We start from the raw sequence: 8297 nt of genomic DNA on the forward strand, positions 1-8297 counted from the left end.
TACCCCTCATTTAAAAAATTTATGTTTAAAATGTCCAAACTACCCTTAATAAAACTGTAAAAATTTAAAAGAATTTTTTTTTTACCGAAAATCATGAAATTTCTGGTAGTTATAAATGAAAGAATTTTTTACCGGAAATTTTAGGATAAATGAAATTTCCGGCAGTTATAAATGAAATTTCCGGTAGTTATAAATGAATGTTTTTTACCGGAAATTTTATTTTATGAAATTTCATGTAGTTATAAATGAAAAAAATTGTTTACCGGAAATTTGATTAATGAAATTTCCGATAGTTATAAATGAAAGAATTTTTTTACCGGAAATTTTAGAATGAATGAAATTTCCGGTAGTTATAAAAAAAAATTTAGAATGAATGAAATTTCTGGCAGGTATCATTATTATTATTTTTATTAATTTTTATTTAAAAAAAAAGTTATTATAACATAACAAGTTGTTTGTTTTGACTCATCTATTTAACTGTATTTTGTTTCTCTAATTTAATGTATTTTATTTTATTTTAATAATATAATTTTGATTTTTTAATTATTTTTAATTTATTTAAAAAATCAAAATACTATTAATAAAAAAAATTAAATTGAAGAAAAAAAAAATACATCAAATGGTTGACTAAATGTGCCACAAACAAAACGTGTCTCTAATATTTTGCCTATAAAATATCAAATGGTTGACTAAATGTGCCACAAACAAATCGTGTCCCTAATATTTTGCCTATAAAATAACAACATATTTTCTTAACAACTCACTCCTATTTTTATTGCGATTATTTTATAAAATAACAACTTATTTTCTTAACAACTCTCTCCTATTTTTATTCCGATCTAATAAAAATTAATAAAATATTGTTAATATAATTAAAAAATAATAATAAAAATATTTAAAAAATATATAAAGTTTTAATAATATAATTTACTTTACTTTATTATTATTATTACTTTTATTATTATTATTAATATAATTTATTTTATTAATTAATTTATAAATAATATTTGGTATTTTAAAATATTATATTTATTTTTGTTTTACTAATAAACACTTTTGTAATTGTAAAAATAAGAAGAAGAAAAATTTGTAAGCCTAATACATGATGGCATCGTGGGGAAATTTCAATGAGGAATGAAATTTTTGTTTTGTAGTTATAAATCAATACCGGAAATTTCAAATTTCCGGATGGTATGAAATTTCCGGTATTTATTTATAACTACCGGAAATTTGATTTGGTCTGAAATTTCCGGTAAACAACATTTTTTCATTTATAACTATCTGAAATTTCATTCATAATGAAATTTCTGGTAAAAAAAATTCTTTTAAATTTTTACAGTTTAATCAAGAGTAGTTTGGACATTTAAAAATAAAATTTTTAAATGAAAAGGTATAGAATTAATTGAGGGGTACAAAAGTTAACTTTCCCTCGAGGAAGTCTTCGAGTGAAACTTATAGTACAACATTGTAGGCCTATAAACCCAAACTGGGCCCAAAATATTATTGGGCCTTGAACTGAATTTAAGGGTAATATTGACAATACGCATATCATCATTTCAAACCCTAATTCTTCTCCTTTAAATAGTTCCGTTCGGCTCTTCATCCTCCATCGTACGAATTTCAGAACATCCTTTTTATTTTTGTTTTCTCGTGTTCTATTTAATTTATTTATTTATTATTCATGTGTTTATTATTTGATTTTCTTTTTCAATTTATATTCTATTCATCTCTTGAATTCTCTTATATACATTGAAAACCACATGATGAATTTGGATTTACAATACTCACGACGGTCGTCTGAGATTCACTTGATGCATTGATCCTATATTTCTGATGGTTTCTTCTCATTTTAGATTTTGAGTCTATATTTTGTGTGATGTTGTTTCTGCTAATCTTACTCTTCTTATGTGATTGCGTTTTACTGTTTGTCCTAAACTTTTTATATTTTGATGGTTTCCTTTTTTTATTTTCTGATTCGTTTTAATTGGTGTTCTAATCATTTTACATTCTTGTATTTTCTATCTTTTTTAGTAGATTTATCCTAAATAGATTGCTATAGCTATAAATTTTCAACATAGATTTTCAAGATATTGAATGAAAAAGTTATAAGTAACTTGTTGCATTTTATATTCAATTTATTTAGATAATTGAGTTGTAAAATACACAACTATATGTAAATTTGTGACCAACTTTTTTAGCTAATATCTTATGAATTCTTATTATAACTTATTTTATGTTTGATTAATGTTTTCTTAGTGATGAATATTAAAATTATTATTTTTTATAACTGAATTAATTTTGTAAAAAAAAGTAAAAAATAATTATTGAAAATATTATGTCTTAAATTTAATCTTCAATTTTTAACATAATCTAGAGACTTTTTTATGAGGGCAAATAACTATACAACTTTACAACTAATTTATGTATTACTAATAATTATTTCTTTATGTCGTAATAAATTATTTTTTTAATTTTTTTATGAGGGCAAACAACTATTCAACTAAATTATGTATTACTAATAATCTCTTGATTTTACAAATGACATTTATGATGACAAACAACTATATAACTAAATTATGTATTACTAATAATTTTTTTATCTTTTAAATAATAATTTATAAATCAATATTGTAAGACTCCTCTGTTAAAATTGATTCTTTGTGATAAAAATTATTCTTTATGCTAATTAAGTTAATTTATTTTTAGTATACATAAGATAAAATTAAAAATGATATACACTTAAACTAAAATTGGGAGTTTACTTTTTGACAAATAATTTAGTTTTCTATTTTCTGTTTGTCTTTGACTTATTTGATAGAATTGTAGGTGTTTCAATTATTTTTCGAAAAAAATGAGGATGAATATTGAACTTTTTAGCACTAGAACATAATAAATTTATGAGATTAAAATCTTAGTCTTTACGAGATGAGAGTACATGATAATCATTTTAGAAGATGAAGATTTGATAAAAGATGAAATATAAAATTGGTTTTTCTTAGAGATTTTAGGTTTAAAAGTTTTGATGAAAAAAAAATAATTTAGAGTGGGAGAGAAATGTTTAGTGAAAAAGATTAGTTTTGAAAGACACGAGAAAGCAGAACAAAGAAAGAAATCAAATCTTAGATTTAAAGAAAGATGGACCAAGATGTGAACAATTAGATTTAAAGAAAGATGGACCAAGATGTGAACAACAAGAATTTTCATCCTCACACTTATCTTAGCGTATGACTTGAATTGCACATTGGTCAAAGTAGTTGGAAAAGGGGATTTGTCAAATTGTAGTATATAAGATTATCTATCCACAAAGATTAATTTAACAACCATCAAATTAATCAATATTTTATATTATTTTATATTTTATATTATTTAGACTAATGAAAATTATTATGGATTCGAGATAACAAAAACGTAAAGATAGCATAAAAATTATAATGAGAGTATATAACAACACAACTTTGAATGAATGGAAAGTAAACATAGGGTCATGGTTTCACTTATAATATCAATACCTCATGTCCTAATTTTATATAAATTCTTATTCATTTTCTCAATTATAAATTCCTCTCTAAAACTATTAACAAAGATTCGTCATTCAATGTAATATTATTTTTCCTAAATTAATTCTTTGATTGATCATAGAAAAAATATAATTAAGAGAAAGCATAAAGAACAAAGAGGTTGAATAATTGAAATATTAGTATCTATGTTTCACCATACAAGAGTCATAATCTCAATTATCCTATAGAACTATCAATTAATTGTAGTTGATCACTGATCAATTGATGGATTAAGCCATTCAAAGGTTGGTCATCCCAAACATTTAAATAAAACAATAGAATAATGTAATTGAGATAAACAATCAAAATCTAAAATAAAACTATAATTTAAAACTAAGACAACCAAAATCTAAAATAAAACTAGAATTTAAAACTAAGACATAGTAAAAATTTATCTTAATCACGAGATTCACCAAAGACCTTAGAAGAGAGCTTAGTTACTCATTATCATATAAATAATAGAAGTATTAAAGGAAACATAAATAAAACCCTCGAAGAGTATGATTTTTTTGCTCCAAAGTTTCCAAAGTTGTTTCTCTTTATTTTCTTTCTCTAAATTTTTATGCTTCTCCAATTTTGTTTCTGGTGTATGGCTCCCTCTCTTCTATTTCTGATTTCTTCTCTTTATGATAGCAAGAAGATCCTAATTATTTGCAACAATTTTCCCCCTTCTTTGGCAACAACTTTTCCTATTTCTTTGACAACATTTTATTATCATAAAATTCAACATTGAAGTGTGCAACAAACCTCTTTCTTGTACCCATTAATTAGAATATTAAACTTGATATTTTTGTTGCACTAAAAACTTACTAGATTTGATCAATTTGACTTATTTTATCATCTCGTGTTCAATTCTATAAATATCATAATTAAATAAATAAATAAATAAGTATAGATTGCAATCAAAACAATTAAATAAGATAAAATAGAGGATAAATATCCTCTTATAATCCTACAAAAATAGGTTTATCCTCGCACGTGGAAAATGAATAAAAGTACCAAAGTACAAAAGTAATGTCCTTGACTTGTAAGGAAAGCTACTAAAATTGTTGGGAAAAGGAAAAACCAAAAAGTACAAGTCATATCAGAATTAATGAAAGCTTCATTCTCGTACAAACTAGATTTGAGGATGGATCACCGCAGTCATCCTCTCAACATACTTAATAGGAGGATAAAGGTTAAATGGCAGTTTTGCAATAATGACAAGTCCAAGGAAAATTAGCAAAGTCTTCAACAACTATATTTTGCTAACCCATATGTTTGAAGCTCCAAAGGCAACTACAAATTGAGAAGTATTAATCTTTCAACATCAAGAAAATCATCTGTAGAAAATATCTAAATTATTGAAGCTTATCATCATTATCTTCATTCTACGGCGTGAAGCCAACCGGTTCTCTTAAACCGTTAAATTGCAACTGCGGCATGAAACCCTCATTGTTTGTCGTCTCGTCGGCTATCGTGAACTAGAAGGTAAGGAATTTATTTTCTAATTTCTTTATTATGCTTCATTCTTTTGTTTTTTTTTTTTTTTGCGACCTAATCATTTTGAACTTAACTAAAGGGGGTAAAGAATTCTGAAAATGATTCAATTGAGAATGTTTATGTTGGTTGATTTTAGGACTTGAGATATTGGGTTTTCCATGTATTTTTTTAGTTACCAAAGACATGTTATTGTTATTGTTTCGTAATCATTTTTTTTTACTGTTTATGGATTATTCTGAGTTGTTGGATTCTAATGCTTATTCTCAGTTGTTGGATTCTAATACATATTGATACTGTCTAATGCATTTTTTTATTGTTTATGCATTATATCTCTATTATTTTCTTCTCTTACCAAAAAATAATAGTTTAAAGGAATTAATTTATATTGAGGAGGGGTTTGGTTGGCTCAGTGTGCTTGGTTGAACATTTGATAAATGTAGTTTGATGAACTTAATTATGTGCTATGGATTTGAATGACAATAAGTCTAGCCTAAGCACAAATGACGTTGGGTCTCAACTATTTTTCTTGCAACACATGTTTGTTTTTTCCTTTTGTTCGGTTATCCTATAAGGTTTAGAGAATTCAAGACAATTATATCGATGTAAGACTGAATAAATCAGCTATTTTTACAATATAGGCCAAGGATACATTTATACTTCGGCAATTTAGAAACTGTTTAGCACTTGAACTACATACATAATAGCTTTAGTAACAACTTAGCTTACTCAGCACAAGTCTGGTATAACACACTTTGTTATCATACAAGTAATTACTCTAGTGAGGATTCTTAAATTTTGGGTATTTCTATTTTATTTTTACAGAAAGAGTTTAAACCAGTTTGTTTGTCAACCTCTACTATTAAAATCAGTAGCAGATTTATAGTTAATATTGCAGTGTCTCGAATATGTATCTTGAGGAAATTAGTGTGTCGAGGTAAATGAGCAGTAATCAATGTATCTTTTTATTGATTTTTTTTTTTTTTGCAGGGTTTTAAACTCTATTATTTAAGGTTTTGACTATCTACTACTTTTTAGGATTTGACATTTTCATCCAAAGGTTTGTTAAAACTCTATTATTTTCTCCCCTTGCCAAAAATTAATAGTTTGAAGGAATTAATTTATATTGAGGAGGGGGTTGGTTGGCTTAGTGTGCTTGGTTGACCATTTGATAAATGTAGTTTGATGAACTTGATTTTGTGTTATGGATTTGATTAAAATTGATTTGAAGTGAAGTGATTTATGTTTAACTGTTTTTGTCTTAAAGCAAGTTTAATGTGAGACTTAGTGTGAATTTATAACCTAATGCAAAAGTTAATTTTGTATCACTTATGGTCAAAATCTATGACACCAAGAATGTTACACACAATGAAGAAAGAGATACTATATAAGTTATTATTTTGAGCAATTTTAAAGTTTTTGAAAAAGAACTTGCTTTGTGCTGAATACCCAATGGAATAAGTGTGATATTAACTTCTGATTCAAACACAGTCTTTACTGCTAAATGATCAAGGAACATATTGAATTCTGCATACTGATTTAAAGGAACAGAAAACACATTTCCTTTGTGATTTCCATTCTTGCTTATATGTTCTCCCATTACATAAACCTCCTGAAACATTTTAGAGTTTAAGTTTTTAACTAACTTTGTTACAATATTCAACTTTATGTGTTACATAAACTTTTTATTCAGCACTGACAAATGTAAAGATAATAACTTACCTCATTCTAGAGCTTATGTTTTTAATAGATACAACCTTTGCCAAATTAGTCAAAGGACCATTGGTTAATGCTGTAATTTTAAGCTCTAGTTTCAATTTTTGCAATATAGACTCCCAAACTTTCATAGCTAATGGTTGTCTATGTTCTGGATGACCAGTATCTCTAGGAGCTCTAAACTGTGTACATGATTCATATGTCCAAAATTTATTGTTTGCATAGTGCATATTAGAATTTTCCCATTATCTTTTAGTTTAATTTGTTAGGTACATAACTATGTAAGGTAAAATAGCAAAAAAGAGATACTTATATAAGAGAAGAGACATGTTTGTGTTAATTTAATATTTGTTTGTTTGCTATTCTTTTTAATTGTTGGTATACGACATATTGAAGAATTTCGATTATATAATTATGTGGTAGCATTTGCGGTGTTTCTGTCTTGCTAGTTATTATGAAATTTCTAGACAAAATAGCAAATTAACTAATATATATCTCATATGTTTCAGCCATATATTTTTCCATTTTATTAATTTAACACATTAATAGTATTGACTATTAAAGCAAACACATCTTACTCAATCTGTTTACTTCTGCTGTTTATTTCTAATTTTTTGATTATGCTTCATTCATTTTCCGGTATAAGATATAAGGCTGAGTATTCGATTTTTCAAAAGGTAATTTTTTTTTATTATGCTTCATTCAGAGATTTTTGGAAAGGTAATTTTTTGATTATGCTTCATTCAGTATGGGCATTCTGCAACGAATCATTCTATAATTCTAGAACTGCATGTTAAATTACATATTATCTATGAAAATACAAGTGTAAACATGTGCTTAGGAAGTATGATGGTTAATTACTCAAATGGTTTATTTTATTTGTCTTCTTGGTTGATGTTTAATATTAAAAATTATTAGTTATAATGTATAGCCTTTGCTTAATAATATTACAGAAAATGGATATCCGCCATCGTCTTAGTTGGATGTATAATAGACTAAATCCTAGTCGAAAGGGTATACTGATGCATTTCTAAAAGGGTTAAATGTATTTGTGTCATTTGCAATCCAACAACCAGACATATCAAATAGAGAAATTAGATGTCCTTGTTCTGTTTGCAAAAATATTGATTTCTTAGACTTTGAAGTAGTTAAGGTTCATATTTTAAGGAAAAGGTTTAAACCTGACTATTGGTATTAGACATTTCATGGAGAAAGTGATCCAGAGTTGCATGTAGAAATTAAAAGGAAAAAATATGCACAATAGCGACATAACAATCATTTTAATAGATTTGAGAGCATGGTTTATGATGCTATTGGACCACAATATCAAATGCATTGTGATGAAGAATTAGAGGAGTCTTCAAATATAGATGATCAAAAGTTTTATGATTTACTAAATGCAGCTCAAAAGCCATTGGGGTCCAGATGCAATGATCACACTGAATTGTCTTTTTCTGTTAGATTGTTGTCAATTAAATCAGAGGGAAATATTTTTCAAGGATCTTTTAATCAAACGGTGCCACTTATGATTGTTTAAAAAAATTT

General features: G+C 26.1%; 1 non-coding gene across 1 annotated transcript; it reads left to right on the forward strand.

Moving 5' to 3' along the window:
- Positions 1-1753: 1753 nt before the first annotated feature.
- Positions 1754-1839, forward strand: LOC113786421 (small nucleolar RNA Z161/Z228). Its single transcript, XR_003472704.1, has one exon. It is a non-coding gene; the product is annotated as a small nucleolar RNA Z161/Z228 (small nucleolar RNA).
- Positions 1840-8297: the final 6458 nt, after the last annotated feature.

The sequence above is a fragment of the Cicer arietinum genome, chromosome 4, assembly GCF_000331145.2.
Source record: "Cicer arietinum cultivar CDC Frontier isolate Library 1 chromosome 4, Cicar.CDCFrontier_v2.0, whole genome shotgun sequence".
NCBI classification, from domain to species: domain Eukaryota; kingdom Viridiplantae; phylum Streptophyta; class Magnoliopsida; order Fabales; family Fabaceae; genus Cicer; species Cicer arietinum.